This window comes from Catharus ustulatus, chromosome 1 (assembly GCF_009819885.2).
Source record: "Catharus ustulatus isolate bCatUst1 chromosome 1, bCatUst1.pri.v2, whole genome shotgun sequence".
In the NCBI taxonomy this organism is placed as follows: Eukaryota; Metazoa; Chordata; class Aves; order Passeriformes; family Turdidae; genus Catharus; species Catharus ustulatus.
The window spans coordinates 119,162,373-119,180,922 of record NC_046221.1 but is presented as its reverse complement, the minus strand read 5'-3'; positions in this window follow the sequence as shown (position 1 = coordinate 119,180,922).

The window sequence follows — 18,550 nt, the reverse complement described above, 5'->3', positions numbered from 1 at the left end:
CAACTGGTTCAATATGCGCATAGTATAACCCTTTCTAAAGCTTAGTATAATTCATGCCCAAACTATAGGTAAATGCATAGAAATTTTAAGTTAATAAGGAGTTAATCTTTACATAGTAAAACTGATTTTCCCCTGAAATAATTAAGACTTTAATTAAATCTAAGTATATATTAAGAAGTTATTATTTAAGCTTAGTACGATAACAATGTATGCAGAATATCCAACAGAATTCCTGTTCAGTATTACATTTTATTCTTTGTAGAAATATAAGTAAATTCTTTCTCATTCCTCTATCTTTTTCTTGGTATTTTCTTCTTCTTTTAGTGGGGGAAGTGTGTAAGAAAAAGGTAAGTTGCTATTTAAAAAAAAAAAAAAAGAAAAAAAAAAGCATGATATTTGAATATAAAAGCTCTCCATTTTCTGAAATTCAAAATGCAACCAAAAACAATATTCCATCTGTGATACTGCTACCAATCTAAACTACAGTCAGTGGGACATTATTTTGTTTTGTTCTCTGATTTTGATTACTCTTTAAATTAGTTATTCCAAATTAAAATTCTTTTTACAGAGGTCATTTACTAAGAACTATATTAATCCAAGATTAATTACTTTTCTACTTTTGAGTAAATGAAGAAGAATACCAGTCTGGTCTTTATTTTCAGATTTTTTTTTTTTTAATATTGGTGTCACCAACATCATTTACATGTGTTTACACTGTGTTACTAGTAAAAAACCCTGGTCTCCTATATATATTAGTTTATTTGCCTTTTGGCAAAGTCAAATGCAGTTTGGATTTGAAAGCGACATCAAATTCAAAAGCAGCATCTATTATTAACTGAAATAATGTTTCCCCATCATTTACAAAATACTCCAGATGTACAAAGTGAAAAATAAGGACCTTGTGTCATTTTGGAAGCAAGTATATTTAACTTTGGTAGTACACATATGAATATATACATATGGAAACTATGTTTTTGTATATCTCTATAGATATGGAGAGAAATATGTATCTATACATGTAGTCTGTATCTATCTATAAAGCCATAATCTTACATTTTCCCTGGAGCAGATAATATTGTTCTCAGTTCAACTGACCTAATTTTCTTTCAGCAGAGATGAGCCCCTTTGTAATCAGCACTGAGAAAAAGGGTTTCAGAGATAAAATGGGCATCTAACTTGTTCTTTGAGTCCATGAAAAAATTGGTAGGGTACATTATTTCTGTACTGAACTCCATTTGGGTTGATTTTCAGCATTGATTTCAATAATTTTTGTATGAACCCAGAAAACATGCCCTACTTTCCACTGTTTACCTAGGGTAATAGCATTGCCAGCAAAAATGGGATGGTGTTGTGCACAAGGAAAATTTTCCTTTGGCATAAATTGGCAGAAATCCATCAACCTTTAATATTTATGATTACGATCTCAGTGTATTCCAGTGTTATCAAACAGCAGATGGGAGAAATTAATTATTAAACTGAGCAATAAATAAAAACTGTAATTTTTTATTAGTAATCAAATTAACAGGAAGGATTAATCCTACCATGTGAACATTTGGACACCTGAGGGGAAAGAAGAATTTTCAATTAATATCACATTCCCTTGACATAACAATTTGTGAGAAGAAAGGGAGGAGGGTTCTTCTAATTAATCAAATACAGTGGAACAGAATTATAAAGAAGGAGATTACTTTTTTTTTTTTTTTAAATTGTGCTTTCCACAGTGGAGAGCCTGATTTCACTGACATTGCTGCTCATGTTCTATTTGGAAGAGTTCTAGTCAATAAAATGCATTTTGTTTCTTGCAAGTAACAAAAAATCTCTTACTAGCTTTGACGGAGTAGGTTAATATTCTTCTAAAACAAAACATTTTTTGTCATCAGCCACAGAATACACCTTTGACTTCCTTGAACAGATATCTTTGCCTCTGACATAGAAAAAACTCAGGTGAAGAGGAAAGCTAGAGGTGCAGAAAGAAATTGAGACCCTTGAACCCAGACACAGACTTCTATCCTAGCTGTGAACACTGACTGTAGCATTAGAAATTCTGTCCTGCCGTATTTATTGTTTTCTATCTGTCTTCAACCATATTAAATTCAATCACCTAAATATGGCATGTGTTAGCACTGGCTAGCTGATATCCAAGGTGATGCATTTTCTTTCAGGTTGTGAGTAACAATGCAAAAGAACGCTGGAAATAGCATAATAGCACCATTTGATTTTTTTTTCTTTCCCCAGTTAAACAACACACAACTTTGGAAAGAAAAATGCCAACTCTGCAAGTCATGAAATTATCAGTAGAGCAGAACAGACTCGCCTCCTCCTCTATTAGGTTGACACTGGATGAAATTGAAGAATGAACTGATTTCTCTGAAAAGCAGAACAGAACAACTTTCTTTTGTGCTCGATAGGAATAATACAAAATATGATTAAAAATACAAAAACAGTGACCATTATAATGATATTCATCAATGATCTTTCAACCATATTTAGATATACATATTCTACACTTAACACATGCCTTCATAATAAGTTTTGAAATTTTAACTTTAAAAGTGAAATAGTGCTGTTTCCATAAAGATACATAAAAGGACCTCAATTTGTCCAATCTGCTATGATATGATTATTCATTTCATAAAAATGTTCCCATAAAAACAGAGTGTGGCTCAAGGAATCAGTTAAAAAACAAGTTTTTTTTTTTTTCTTGGCTAGAATTCAAACCTGGTTGGTTGGTTGGTTTCATTGTTTTTTCCTGTTTTTCTTGCTTTTTCTCTGAGATTACATACAGATTTTCATCATTTAAACGCCATTTTACATTATGAAATGGAACACTTTCCACACAGCATGGAACAGAAGAAAAGATCAAATGCTAAATTCTTCCTGCTGTGAAGCATTCTTGAAGGCTCAATTTCAATCTTCTGATCAGCTTAATGCAGGCATATGAGAGAAAGATTGAAAAGAGTATTTGAGAGGCAATCTCTGAAACAAACAATTGAAAAAATGTGAGTTGCATAAGTAAATTATTTTTGTTTTTTGCTGCACGTATGCTTACCATTTTTATTGACTTTTATTGTCAGCACAAGTAGCAACTGTCTTGTAAGCTCTAGAAACTTGACTAGCTATAGATAAGGCTTAATTTTACTGTGTTTGAGGAGTAGAAAGAATAAAATAGTTTTCAAAGCAAGGCCTCTCAGGAAAATATCTTTTTATTAGAGAACTTGACAGTGAAAGTAGAATTTAGCAAGAAGCATTATCTAAATTACTTTCAGCAGTTATTTGTACTGCACTGTTTACTACAGTGCTTAGTGACTGCAGTTGATTGAGACTTAATTATGTTGCTAAAATAATTATAGCAATGACCCAAATCACAAGTATCTCGTGCCTATTACTTGCTCTCATTTGCAGCACGGTCTGAAAATTAACTCCATTATAAGTTTAGCACTTATTTATAAAAACCAGTAAGAAGGGTCAAGAAGATCACCCTGAGAAAAGGCCCAAATGTTACTGGTGATTCAAGATTTTAGGGTACAGTAATTTCAAGACTATAAGGTGCACCCTTTTGACTAAAATTTTCCCCCAAACCCAGAAGTGCGCCTTATAGTCCGGTGCACCTTATATAATGTACAAAGTTGCGAAACTTGCCAAACCGGAAGTGTGAGCCGCAACAGGGGGGCGGTGCTGTGGGAACGCCGAGTCTCGAGGGGGAGGTGGGAGCGGGCGGCCTCGACCAGCAGGAGCCGCGCGGGGAGGGAGGGAGCCAGTACCAGCCCCGGCCACCACGAGGGGAGAGAGGGAGGCAGCGCTGGCTGAGGCCCTGTACAAGCTGCGCAGGGAGAGAGTGGAGTGGCGCTGGCCCCGACCGCCACGCAGGGAGAGAGGGAAGCGCCACTGTTGGCCCGGTGCAAGCTGAGCGGGGAAGGCGGGAGCGGACGGCCACAGAAGCCGCGAGTAGCGGTCACCCTGAGCCAACTCAGACCACGGGTAGCTCCAAGCCTCCCTGGACTGCCGCGAGCCTCACCAGCCGGCGCAGCGGGCAGGTAGGAGTGCCAAGGCTCACGGCACGGGGAGGGTGCCTGGGACTGCATTTAAAGGCTACGCCAATCTGTGAAAAATGCTTGCAAATTTAGCACATACCAGTAAACCCGCGATTCTGTTACTAATTTGTTACTTTGTTGCGTGCTGCGCGGCTCCTCACTGCAAAAAAGAAGTGCGCCTTGTAGTCTGGTACACCTTATATGATCTACAAAGTTGCGAAATTTGCCAACTCCCAGGGGGTGCGCCTTATAGACCGGTGCACCTTATGGTCGTGAAATTACTGTAATATCTTTTAATAACGAATGTAAAAAAAAAAAAATTTAAAAAAATGTAAAAAAAAAATCTGTCTTTAAATGCATATTTGCCAAATAAATGATGCACAGAAATCTTTAAGCATAAAAAATGGTAAACTGACATAAATTTAAACATCTCATGAGACTTGTTGAAAGGCACTTATCTTCCATTTTCTATTTACATTCATATTTCCTACCAATAAGACTAAAAAGAATCAGAAGAACAGTAACGTAATTTTACCTGCAAAAATTTGACAAGAAGCATTAATTGAGTGTATCAGGGTTTTTTATTTTCTGGGATTTTTCAGCCTTCCTCAGTCTGCATAGGTTCTAAAAGAACAGACTTTGTATCACATTTCAGTCTCAAGGAGAAATAAATAGAGTTCTTCACCATAACTGTAACTTTTTCTTTATTTAATGAAAAAAAAACAGCAAAAAGGATGGTGATTTTTTTTCCTTTCTGCCAACTTTTCTTTTTGTTGCCAGACGTAGAAAATGCCATGGTCTATCTGAAATGATCCAAAGCTGAGTACTAGAGGCTCACTCTGAGTTACTCATAGATCGTCTGTTTCTTCAATAGTGATAAAATAAATAAAAACATACAGTGTGTTTGTGTAGAAGTGCAAGTCACGTAGACCATTCCAAAGAAAGACCACCTGATTTCTTATCTATTGCAAAGAAATATCACCATTGCAATGTGCTTTTAGTGGATCTCAGATTATAGCATCAGTGTTACACAGGCTCTTTAAAGCTGCCCAGCCATCAAGTAGTTCATAATCAACTGCCATTAAAGACAGTGGGAGCTCTAGGGCTCACAAGAGGATGGAGAAAGAGCAGATGGACCCAGACTGGAGGCAGCCAACAGCCAGCCACATAATGAACAGCTCTCTTGCCAGGCCATGTCCCAGTTTTTCAGCCATTGGACTATAATATTAATTTATTCTGTCCTTATGAGCTACACAACTGGTTTACCCAGTATTTACGGTATGTCTCCCAGGCATGTTGCCGCTACCTGCAAAAATAAAGCTTTCATGAGACAAAGCTTCTGTTAATGCTTTGTTCCCAGCCTAGAGCTGGACTCATGACACATACTCGTAAATCACCCTTTTCTTATAATTACACTGATTCCTCTTATGCCAGAGAATATGGGACATGGACTATGGGGACTGGTTCAGTGTTCCTAGTTCCTGACAGTTTTTTATGCTATCAGCTTTTAACACATTGCACAAGAGCTGGTGAGCCATTGGCAGTGGAGATGTTTACTACTGAGATGGGTAGAGTTTTCCACAAGATTTTATGTCTTGGAAAATCAAGGCAGTGTGTCATTCAAATTATATGAGGGCAAGTCCTACTTAAAAGACAATTAGAGCAAGAGCTATAGCAAGAGCTATAGTTCAGCTGAGAAAAGCAGCAGCAGGGGTCTTAGAAGTGCAGAAGACAAAGGGTTAATGTGTACGTGTCAAATACATGGACAGCCATGGATTGCCAACTGAGGATTGTTGGTAAGAGCACACTGGGAGAAAGAACAGGATGTTGCTGGAGAAGGGGACCATAGTGAGTTGGGGCAGCATTTTTCTGGGACAAACATCTTTGTTCTGGCTCCTGGAGACAAGCACAACACAGTCCAGTGCAAGTGCAGGAGTGAAATTAAGAAGCAGGTATGGACTGTTGAGCAAAGGCAAATTTATTATGGGGTATCAAGGCCACCAAAGCCCCTAAAAGCATTCTGACTCTTTTCCAGAAAGGTCTGTAAGAAGGAAGTATGTATGATAACTAACTTGCATAGAAAGCCAGACACGTAGCTCCAGGGCAGGGGAAACTTGTCTATAAAATGCACACCCATGCAACCCAGGTGGCACTCAGGACCCTTGAAGTCCCATCAGATTGATCAATACTGGAGCCAGGAATGGGGATCCCTCTTCCCTTCTTATTTTCTTCCTTTCTTCTTCCTTTCTTCCTTTCTTCCTTTCTTCCTTCCTTTCATCTTCTCTTTCCTCTCTTCTCTCTCCACCTTCACTCTTCCCCTTATTCAAAGCCTGCTGCCATGTACTTCTACTAGAAGATAACAGAATAGCTTATATCAATTTTATCTTTTAATACTAGGGATCTTAACTATGGCTAGCAGCAAAATAACCCCTACTTGCCAGGGTGTCTCACTCTATTTAACTCACTTCGCCTCCTGAAGAAATGTTGTCTGACAATTTTTCTATTTGTATTTATAATTATGTCACTGAATTTAGGAGAATAAGAGGTTCAGGGAAGAAAAGCAGAACATTTGTGGGCCTCATGAAAGCAGAGGACATAGAAAGGTCATGAAAGCAGAGGACAAATAAAAGTCTTAAAAGGAAACAAAAATTGATGACAAAGCTTCATGATAAGTGATGACATGTCAAAATATGTCCTTATTTAGAATACAGGACTAAATTTTTAAAAAAATTAAAAGTAAAAATTTTATTTGCAATATTATTCTTTGACTAATTTTTCAAAACCTTTAATTCATACTCTGTCATTTATATATCTCTGTAAATTTAATCTCAGGTTCTCAGACAACTCTACAAAATTTCTACTGACAAAGTTAATTAGTCATTCCAAAACAACATTTTCACTCTAAGTGAAAAAGGAAATATTTTTCAAGGCGCCAATGTCCCTGCATAAACAGCATTCGATTACCATTTTATCATGACACTTAGGGAAGGAAAAAATCCCCTGTAAAATTTTCTAAACCTTCACAATTTGTTTGTATATATTCATAGATAAAAATATTTGTCTTTAAAAAAAAGGGCAAATACATTATTTTGTATGCTGTTGGTATGATCCCAGTAGTTATAGATTTAACCTATTGACAACCAGTTTGCAACCAATCAACTGAAACAGTCACAAGCAGAATGAAAGGCTTGTGCTATAATTTCCCCTAGTTAAACAGATTATCTTGCTGCATTTACTCAGTGGATGTGGTTGATAGGTAGATATGTGCTGATACTCACAGTTCTATGAGGAAATTGAACATGAAGTTGCCAAGTGACACTTTTTCAAAATATTGGGCTTGAACAGCACATGATAACTATAGGCTACTTTTTTAAAGTTAGCTTTCATAAATGATGCATCCGTAGAGACAGGCTATTTCAATTTAAACTACCCAATATCCTCTAAGAGAGTTGTTCTTCACCTATTCCGGCAAAAAGAGCAACTGTTGTTGATTTTGTAGCAACATTCAAAATACTAGAGCTTTGCCTTGTGAGAACAAACTGTTAGGGTAGTACGCATTACAAAATATCAATATACAGTAAATTCACGAATACAAGCCACACTGAGTATAAGCCGCATTGCCGAGTGTTGGCAAACATTTTGGTTTTTGTCCATAAATAAGCCGCACCCGAGTATAAGCCGCTCTGTGTTCGCAGCGAGGACCCGCGTGCAACAAAGTTGCCAAATAGTAACAGAACCGCGACACGGCGGGGTTTACCGACTCGGCTCAGGCCATGAGGGCTCGGGGCTGCCAACAGGGCTGGGTGGCCCAGCTTGGCGCTGCCGCTCGGCAGGGCCACTCGGGGCCAGCCGCCACCACCGCTGGGCTCGGTCACCCCGGTCTGGTGCTGCCCCGCGGTGGCAGGGGGGGCCCAGAGCCTGCCGGCACCTGCAGCAGCAATGGGAGCTGAGGATGTAGCCTGCCTGCTCCTGCAGTGGTGGCACGCGGGGACGGGAGCCCCCCGAGCCGCGGGGCCAGCAGGAGAGAGCTGCCCGCCTTCCCCACCCCCTGTGCTGCCTGCACAGAGCAGCTCCGCCCACCGTGCAACACAGTAACAATTTGTAACAACCGCGTAAATGCAGGGTTTTACTGGCAGGAGCTCAACTTTCCAGTTTGCGTTGACTTGGTTTGCACTCCCAGGGTTGAAAATGTCAGAAAATTATTCACATATTGGCCGCACCTGAATATTAGCCGCATTCCCGGTATGGGAGCAAAATTTTGGTCAAAAAGGTGTGGCTTGTATTCGTGAAATTACTGTAAAATTAATCATCACCTGTTTTCTAACCATGGTTTCGCATTGAGCTAATAGTTTCTTTTACACATTTGTTTGTCCACGGTAAATAAAAAATAAATTCATTTAGGGAATGTACTTTTTGAGGAGAGACCTTACTAAAATCAGAACTATTAATTTTCTATTTCTATTGCAAGTACAGAGATAAGTATTTTTAATATGTGTGGATTTTAGCTACCAAAAATGTTCAGACAACTTTTTAACAACATTAGTGGAGAAATACATATGTACAACCTCAATGAAATGAGGTCGCGAATCTTATTGTTTGTGTTTAGAGGTCCACATGCCGCAGAATAGTTATAAAACCATTTTACAGAGGACTAATTGCAGACTGGATTGATAAATCACCACAAAATAAATTGTACTTTGTGACCCTACAGACTCAGGCTGTCGTTGATTATGCTAGGTCTCTGGTGGCATACTCATTTTGTAGTTTATGTCCCAATTATTTTTGATGCTTTAAAATAGTATTTTCTGCATTGTTTTATCTGCTATTTGCTTAATCCTTGTTATCCTCACTTTTTTCATTAGTCCAGTAGAGTAGTAGGGTTACCAACACAGCTATCTCAATAAAGGGTTAAATTTCTTCCTCAATGTTTTCTTCAGCCTTCTCCTCCAATAACTCATCCAAAAACATTAGAGAAATGTTATCACAGTGTGCCCTCTAAAGAGTTTGCAAAATAAACTGTCAAGAAATCAGTCAACTGTTATTTCTAAAAGTATAATTTTGTAGAAACCAATGCTCAGACACCTTGGTTGAAGCAACTTGCAAACAGCAACTGAGAGATGTTCAGTTTTGAATAAAGTTTATACCTAGGCATTTGCACAGAAAACAAGCCACCAGATGGCAGCATGATTGGCAACTTCGTCTTGGGAAAGGAGAGGATACACTCTAGGGAGAAGTACCTGGTTAGGGACATGCTCTTTTTTACCTTTACGCATCAGTAAAAGACATCAGTTGTTTGTAGCTTTTTGCCTGTGATTGTTCCTGCTCGTGCTTATAGCAGAAGGAAATCCTGATGCTTTTTATTGGATAACATGTAATGTGAGTTTGCTTTTTCAAAAAGCACCAGTCCCTTGAGATTACTGTTTTACTCTATTTACCCTTCTCTGAGACAGAAGGATCCTTAATAAATTATGCTGAATTTGTAAATTGTTTTTTCATCATTTAAAATTTAAAAAGAAAAAAAGATTAAAATATCCAGAAATAATTTCACATCCTTTCCCCCCAGTATTTGATAAGTGCCCATAGAGTATACTCTTTTTTTTTTTAATCTTTGTTTTTCTTAGAATTACATGCTGAATTTTTGTCATAAATAAGGCAGTTTTTTGTATCAGAGCTCAGCTTGATTGTCAATAGAGTTTAAAAGATCTAAGGTGTAAGGGATTATGGAGTGCTAAAGGAAGGTCTTCATGCTTTTGTCAGTCCTAGTTCTCTGCGTGTTTCCCCAGTGCTCACTTTTAATAAATTCACTCTCCTGGTGTTGCCAAATTTCTTTACAGGAATCAAGGATCACTGTCCATCTACTGAGTTTTATATACTAGTTCTGTGAAGAGTCTTCAGAAATTACCTGGGTTATGTTTCTCCACAGATTGTGGACAGACAATGACCAGCTACTTTGGCTTCAATGACTTGAATGTTAAGTGGCTACACGGCTTTCACTAAGCTTGCAAAATGGGCCTTGAGAAAAACAAATGTTAGTTGAAAATACTATATGCATCTTCTGTAGTCTAGAGAAGTAAATTTATTTCTCTGAAAGTACAAGTAACCTTGAGAGATACTGTTATGTTTTAGTATGCTAATTTAAATTATTTGAGTTGCCCTGATGAAACCACAATTTTTTTTCCTTGTTAGACATTTTTAAATACTTTCATTTTCTCTCTTATTGTCTATCTAGACTCTGGTAGAAGTATCACCCAGTGTTTAAAAGACAGCTGTTATTGGCACTGAAAAGAAAGTGGAAAGATAGAGTTTTTCCTCTTTAACAGTGTGATCCTTCAGTATTGTGATTTCTTGTGATATCTTATCTTCCTACATACTGAAAAAACATATCCTAAATACTGTAACTGCATTTTTAGTGTGTTCCAGTGAAACCTAAACTGCTCAAAAAGTTCACAGACTGGATAAACTGTGAAAAGTACCCACACTACCAAAGACACTGTGAACCATTTCAGAAGTCACACACTCAGCAGGAACTTGTATTCAAGTTTGCAGCACTCAGCTCCCTTTGGCTCTTCAATTATTTACTTTTATTTGCATGGTAAAGCCTGTGGTGATTGACTTCAGCACAAACAATTGTCCTGAAACCCCATGAGCAATACAAGCCTCTGTAAGATAGGAAAGGGAGAGAGACATCAAACAAAATGCATTCCCTCACACAAAAAAGGATAATACCTGACTAATGGAACATTCTGACTTGCTTCGGCTGGAATTTAGTATATTGTACACTGCAACAGCAAAAGCTTACTACAGTCGCTACCCCTGTGCAATGGCTTTAGTATAAATTAATTTTTTCTTTCTTTTCTTTCTTTTCTTTCTTTACCTTCCTTCCTTCCTTCCTTCCTTCCTTCCTTCCTTCCTTCCTTCCTTCCTTCCTTCCTTCCTTCCTTCCTTCCTTCCTTCCTTCCTTCCTTCCTTCCTTCCTTCCTTCCTTCCTTCCTTCCTTCCTTCCTTCCTTCCTTCCTTCCTTCCTTCCTTCCTTCCTTCCTTCCTTCCTTCCTCCCTTCCCCTTCTCCTTCCCCTTCTTTCTTTCATATTCTAGAATGAGCTTCTGGCCCAGTTAAAAAAAAAAATGTACCACTTATCCTGCAGTAAAAAATCTTGACTATAAAAAAATGTTACTTGAACACAATTAGGAAAAAATGCTTAATTCATTTTGTTGGAAATCAGGATGGAGATTGTGGGAAAAAGGAAAATGAAGCGGGGGGAAAATGAAGATGCATGCTGACACAGCTCAGGAGACAGGGATGTCTAATTGGTAAGCAAAGGTAATCATGACCCCCAAGGTAATACTGCACTGGAGCAGATCAAGGCAGATCTCTTCTTTTAATAAATAAAGAGATCCAGATTAATTTTGGGACATGGGTTTCAGCAGTCTTGTGCTAGGAGTTGGTGGAATACTTTCTCCCAAATGGGAACATTTAATTTGTAACTCAAATAGTCTCCCTCTGCAAAATATGAGATGTTCTCTATATAAATATATATATATATATAGATAGATAGATATACAAAAAGGCATTTACTGATAGCTTCTCCCCCTCCCCCCCATTCAATAGTGTGCTACTCACTTTATTAAATCCTGCAATGGAGAAACTGTCCACTTTTTTTTATGTCTTTGTTTTTGCGTTTAATGAGGATGGCTGCCAGATGTCATTCTTTCTTATTTGATATTATGACACTTACTGATAAGTTTCACCAGAAATGTATATCCTACTGAGTAGAAAGACCCAGTTATAACACACTGTTCACCTGTCATGGCTCAGTGTTGCCATTTAAATAAAACTGACCTGTGTGTTAATGGAGCCATAACCTCTGCTTTAGTGTAAACTGTGTCTCAGTCAATAATAGAGATGGAAAAAGGGAATATACTCTGCAGCACAAAAGGTGAAATGCTACTGTAGAAGGTAATACTTTAGCAAAATGTTTAGAGCTTGGCAGAACATCAAAGTACTTGCTGAAATTATGGTTACATATTGAGCTGGAGATTTTCAGGACAGTGTAAGTACATATGTATAGATGCCTTAGGTCAGATTAAAGATCCTTTTTCCCAGAATCCTCCCTCTGAATGGGGTCAGCACTGCTTAAGGAAAACCTTATTTTAACAGCAGGGAAATGAAAAATCCTTGCAATTTGCAGCTTAGGGACTGCCTCAGCCAGAAGATTTGTTTTTAATAGCAGTTTCTAGGGTAATTTTCCCATGCATTTATCTAATCTTTTATGAACCTATTTATGCTTTTGGACTGTAAATATCTTGGCAAGGACTTCAGCTGTTGGCTACTTTCTGCTTGAAAAAACTGTCTTTTATGTGCTTCCAGCATGCCATCTGACCCTTTTATTTGCTGTGTTCTTGTATGGTTAGAAGAAAAAATTACCATTCTCTATTTGTTTTCATCCCACTACATAAAACCTCCCTAATGCCTTCTTCTGGTCATTCCTTTCCTTAGATGTGGTGTCATAGTCTGTTCAATGTCTCCTGATGCAGGTGTCACCTCAGCCCCACAATCACCATTTATAACACTTTATATACCTTTTCACCATTTGAAGTAGAGGGACAGAATACAAATATTCCATACTGGATGCAATCTAAGTGTCTATAACAATGTAAGGACATTTTCCTTTTTATTAATGTATTAAGTAATGTCTACCATTCACAGTCTTTTAACTGAAGCTAATTATTTGTATCCAATGTTCTTCATCAAAGTAGTCACAAGACTTGCAAGATGTTCTTAAAGGAACAACACCAACTTGTTTGTAGCTCATTATTTTCAGCATATGCATCCACTATGTACAATTTTTCACCTACTCTGTGTAGATTCTTTTAAAAAATTACCTTTCACTACTCTGTCGTTCAGACTATCCATTGAACTGCAGGACAATTGGAGCATTTTAGATAGAAATGTTTAAGTAAACTAAATCTATGCTTGGACATACCTAAAAATATAAAGTAAGGTTTGTATTAAAAACCAGTTTCTTTAGTTAACCAATTGTTATATTTGGAAAAATGGACAAATTCTTATGATGAGCCACACACCAGCTCTGACAGGCAGAGAAATTATCAAACCAATCCAAAACCAGGATGGGAACATTAACCTGTGGATTATGATAATCCATGATACACTTCAAGGTAGAAAATTATTTAGTGATAACATGGCATAATGGGATACAAACAAGCAAAAAGATTACAAGTTCAGCAAGGGTGTGGAAAAAAAACTTTGCATTTTTGAGAGATTGAACTTTAAGCAATATATGAGAAACAGGACTTATGATGTTTCCAGTCTCAGTATCTTTTACATTATATTTTAACACTTAATATATTTTATTTTTTTTTACATTTAATAGAATTTTACTCTCCACTTTATCTACTGAAGCTGCCCTGAAGATTTCCTTTAAAGATTCAGATTTTGAGGGTTGAGTCAGAAGGCATAGCTGTTAAATTGTTCTTTGTGTGCTTCTGTTCTTAAGAAGTTGATTGCTGAGAGAATGCAAATGGCAGGATTCCTCTACTAGTTTTCATGGAACCTACATAAGCATATTATTGTTTTTCAGAAATGTGAATTAGCACAATACCAATAGCACAGTACCACAATATTTTTTTATATACAATCTGCAGAACTTAGACATACAGTTAGTAATGAAAAAAAAAAAAAAAATCCTTTCCATTTTTGACATCCTGATTGTCAAGGAGCTGCTAACCCCTGTCTCTATTGTTGTTGTGGAGAGGCTTGATTTTTTTCCAAAGTTAATGTTATTGTTCTCAGTTTATATATAGGTGCTTATTTGATCTGTCTGTCCAGACCTGTTGAAAGTTAGTGGGCCTGAAACTTTCTCACTTTTACAACTGTACAATTGTATCAGTTGGCTCCTTAGAAAGATACTTCTTACCACCTTGGTCTTTCTAAATGAAATAATACTTTTAAATATTTGATTTGCCGTTTGTTTGGATGTTTTTCAATCCCAGCATTAAAAGCACCAAAAACTAGAAATCCAAAATGAAAACCTTAAAAAAACTTCAAATGGATAGTCCTCATAGCAAAAGCCTATACCTTAAGTATGCTATATGTTTAAATGGAGTGCAAATACAAAAAAAATAATTAATCATATAAATCTTGCCTGGGTAAAAAAAAAAAAAAAGAGAAATAAAGTGGTTTGAGAGAGAAACAAATGCCCAGCTTGCTGTTCACACAGTGATACATCTCAATATTTTTAAAAAATTATAAATTAAAAAAAAATGTAAAATAAGAAAAAAATGAAGGCTGAACACATCTGTTCGAGTAATTAAGTAATTGCTATTTAGAGAAGTGCAGGATGAAACATAATTTATTTTGAGAATGTAGAATCTGACTTTCATGCGCACATTGGTCAAAATGCTTCATCTCACCATGTAATTTTCAAGATTTCTAAACAATTAAGGACCATGCAATATTGATTTTCTTATCATGAGCTCAGCCAAGAGAGCTCAACTTCCTAATTCCATGAGAATAAACATTTAGAATACTAGCAGTGAAATCACATTAACTCAAAAGAATAGAATTTGGGTAAATCTATAGAAATGGTTCCCACTCCATTTTCTAAGGTGTGGAAAGTTTATCATTCTCAGCAATGCAAATGACAGCTTAGAGAGCTCAGAACTGCACAGGAACAAATCATGAGTGTCTTCAAAAGGAGGAAACAATACAAGCTACATTGGAAAGAATGTTATTTCTATAGTTTGAAATAAATTTACGCTAGGAAATTAAAATAAAATTGCACTATCTTAAAGTAATATTTGATGAACTTATAGTTGTATGCTTGCTAGCTCCTACATATACTGAATCTTTTCAGTTCTGAATTAGAAATAGCCCTAAAATAGAGATATTTTGCATAGAGATGGAAATATAAAATGCAGGCAAATAGATGATTTAAACAGTTCCATCAAAACCTTATTCATTCCCTGTCTAGACTCATGAAAAGAAGTTCTGTAGAAGCTGACCCTGGATTCAGAGTTGGGGTTTTTGTCAGAATGGGGACAGATGGAAGGATACTGAAACTTCTGCACAGGCTGAGCAGAGCATGGCATCAGGCCCATAGGAATAAAGACCCATTCACTGCTTGGTTTGTTTCGATTTGTCCATTTCATTGCTCATATTTAGATAGGTGACATGATGCAAAGTGTTCCCTCCAAGTGAAAGGAAAGGTCTAAGGAAGGTATTAAAGGATTCAAAGCTATGCCCACCAGCTAGAGTCTCTTGCAGCTACCTTTTAGATACTTTTTGTTCAATATTCTGTTTTCCTTTCAAAATTAAGATGCACAGTAGAATGTTATTTCATGCAAGTAAGTAAAGTAATAAATACAGCCTCCCTGAATATAAAACACTCTTCAAAATACATAACCTTCTTTTATATCACTTCACATACACTGTTGCAAATACTTAGTGCTAGGTTTTATTTATATTATATTGTAAAAAAGGAACTTAAATGTATGGGGTTTTACCCCTAAAGATGATTGGAATTATTGAAGGATGAATACAGAAAAAACTGAAGATGCTAAAGCAGTGATGTAAATTTTAAAAGATGTGTGGAGGTTATATATATATGTATATATATGGAAACTCTAGGGATGTCCTGCTCCTGGCTCCTCCCTTCACCCCCATCAATAATGGAAACAGCTAGTTAAAAAGTACTTCAAATTCATAAATACCTCAATACTATTGGTCACTACTTAATTGGCCATGGGACTACTCAAATTGCTAAAAACTAATCTATATGTAATTCTTCACGCAATCAGGACAAATAGTATAATTGTATTGCTTCCTATTTGACCTACAGTTTATGTCTTTTTTTGCTATCACTTAGAAACTGGAAATTATTAAAATTAAATCAGAAAAAAAATGCAAAATATTACTCTTCTAAACAGCATGTTTCTATATTTCTTGTTCATTCTAATTCCTCATACATTGTCTAAAAGGTCAAGAGACCTTTTCTGTTTCTTAACAATATATTACTGTTAATATGCTATATAGTTATCCTATAAATAAAGGCTAAAAAGTGGTCCAAAAGGTTTGAACAACTTCCACAGTTTACTTTCATAGTTTATTGCCATGATGTAAAAAGAGAGCCATTGTCTTGGGGTGGCAAAACTCAATGTTTTAATATAACCACTAAACACAGAGTTTAAAAGAAAATTACTAATTAGGATTTTAAACAGCACAGTAAAAGCAAGCCAAATGTGGATTTGTGAGTTTGGGTTTGTTGTGGCTTTTTTACAATGGTTTTGACAAAACAAGCAGAAAAAAATCCCAAAACACCAAATGATTCACTATGGAGTTTTTCGCCTGTCGTTATATTTTTGCCAGGTCTGTAGCATTTTTTGTACACAATACTCATAGTTTCCACCCAGGCTTCAGATTATCTGCCCTGGATTCCAGAATGCTAAACAATCCAAGGAAATAATGTACAACTTTTCTGCAGGGGAAGGAAAACATCTTTATTGCAAATAATGAAAGAAAATTGTTTAAAAAGGCACCCGAATGACTCCAGTTTTCAGATGACAAAAGAACTTTCAACTTGTTTCTGTTGAATTTGAAGCTGTGTATGGTCTGTAATCAGAAAATTAAATTTCTGCTGTAATATCAACAAATGGCTAATATTAAGTGTCACACAATGCTTCTGGAAAAAATTGGTTATTCATTAACGTAATAAGCATAATGATCATTTGGTATACAGTGATAATTACAAACTGTTTCAAATAATTGATCAGTTTTCAAGATCACTGAGTATCTCTGCAGCTGTGAAAGCTAAAAAATAAATAGCAAATGTCAAAGTATAAGATTTGCACGAGGTGGTAAGAAATCTCAGCATTCTCTTCTTCAGGAGCCTAGGTAAAAGATTTCAAAGATGTTATCAGTTTTCATCTCTGAGCAAGGAAATGAAATCAGTCATCATGCGATAATCATCAGGGCATTCCTAAACTGACAACTGCTTGGAAAGGTACAAGACAAAGTTATTCTGGTCTATTTGACTGATGAAGTTGTAGCGACCTGAACAGAAAATCAATCAGCCCTCTCTTCTGGGTACAGTACAAGTGATATAAATTTTCTTGAATAGCAAATCTAGGAAAAAATACCGTGAGCAGAATCAAAACTTTACTACAAACTTTGTGACTCATGAGTGCTGTGAGTCTATGGGTGGAGATGGTCTGCATACGATAATAATCTTATGTAAATTTGATGATCTTATGTAAATTTTTATGATCTTATGTAAATTTAGCTGCCTGAAAAGTCATTGACATCTTCATATCCAAAACATGCCTATCCTCAGTCAAGGATACTTACCAAATAAACTTGCAATTGCAAGTACTAGCTATAGCAAATGCACTTAAATATGGCAATCTATTATCTGGACACTCTTTAACATCGTGGTTACTGCACAATCACATTAAAAGAGTCATATAATTAGAGCAACTTTGATGACGAAAACTACAGTGATGATCTGTCTGTGTAATTCAGATGATGAAAGAAATCCTGTGGATTACTGTATGGAGGAGTCTCATGATGCAGATGAAATATTACAAAAACAATCACAGTACCAGTCTTGCATCATATAACAAAGCCCAGCTCTATACTGAGGATCCAAGATCCGTTCCAAATGCCACAGCTCTACTCTTTAATGCTAATAAGTGCTGAGGAAGCACTTGGGGTCATAAGTAATTTGAGTTCTGCACAGTGCACAACAAAATAGGAAATCAGAGCATTAAAAAGCAAGTGTTCAGTAATATGCAGTTTTACCCATGGATTGTTCAGCATATTTTGAAATAGATGAACTCTCTAAGTAAAATAGCCAAGGGAAACAGGCTATTACTTCCACTGGATGTGTTAATGCTGAATGGCTTCTAACAAAAATCAATTGAATGCAGTAAAAGTTTAAATCTCCATGCCTGTTATGGATTCAAATCTATGTTGGGATTGAGTCACTTATCTGCTCAAAGAGTTTGATTAACATAATTTTCCATTCAACTTCCAAGAATGTCAACTTCTGTACTCAAAATGCTGCATAATCTCTCCTCCTTTCTCTTAACTCCATTATTCATTCTAGAAATCTCATTCTGGATGGCTATTCTCTCAGTGTAATGCATTTTGTTTTCCAGGACATCCTTATCTTTAAAATTTTCATATAGTCTTATCCTGGTTTACATTTCTATTTTGATTTCCTTTTGTGACTGCCACAGTCCCAATGGTCTCTGCAATTTTCTCACCTTATTGCTTTGCTCTTCTTTTTTCACATTTCCTTCTGACTTTTGAGAAGATGTCTTTCATATGATATCTGCCAACCACTCCTTTAAATTTACCTTTAAACATTTTTTTTTTCTCCTGATTTGGTGGGGGGATTTTTGGTTCTGATTTTATTTTTGTTTGCTTGTTTATTTGTTTTAATTATTAGAGAAGGTGTGGAGTTTTGGTTTCGGAACTTTTTGTTTGGATTCTTTTTGGGTG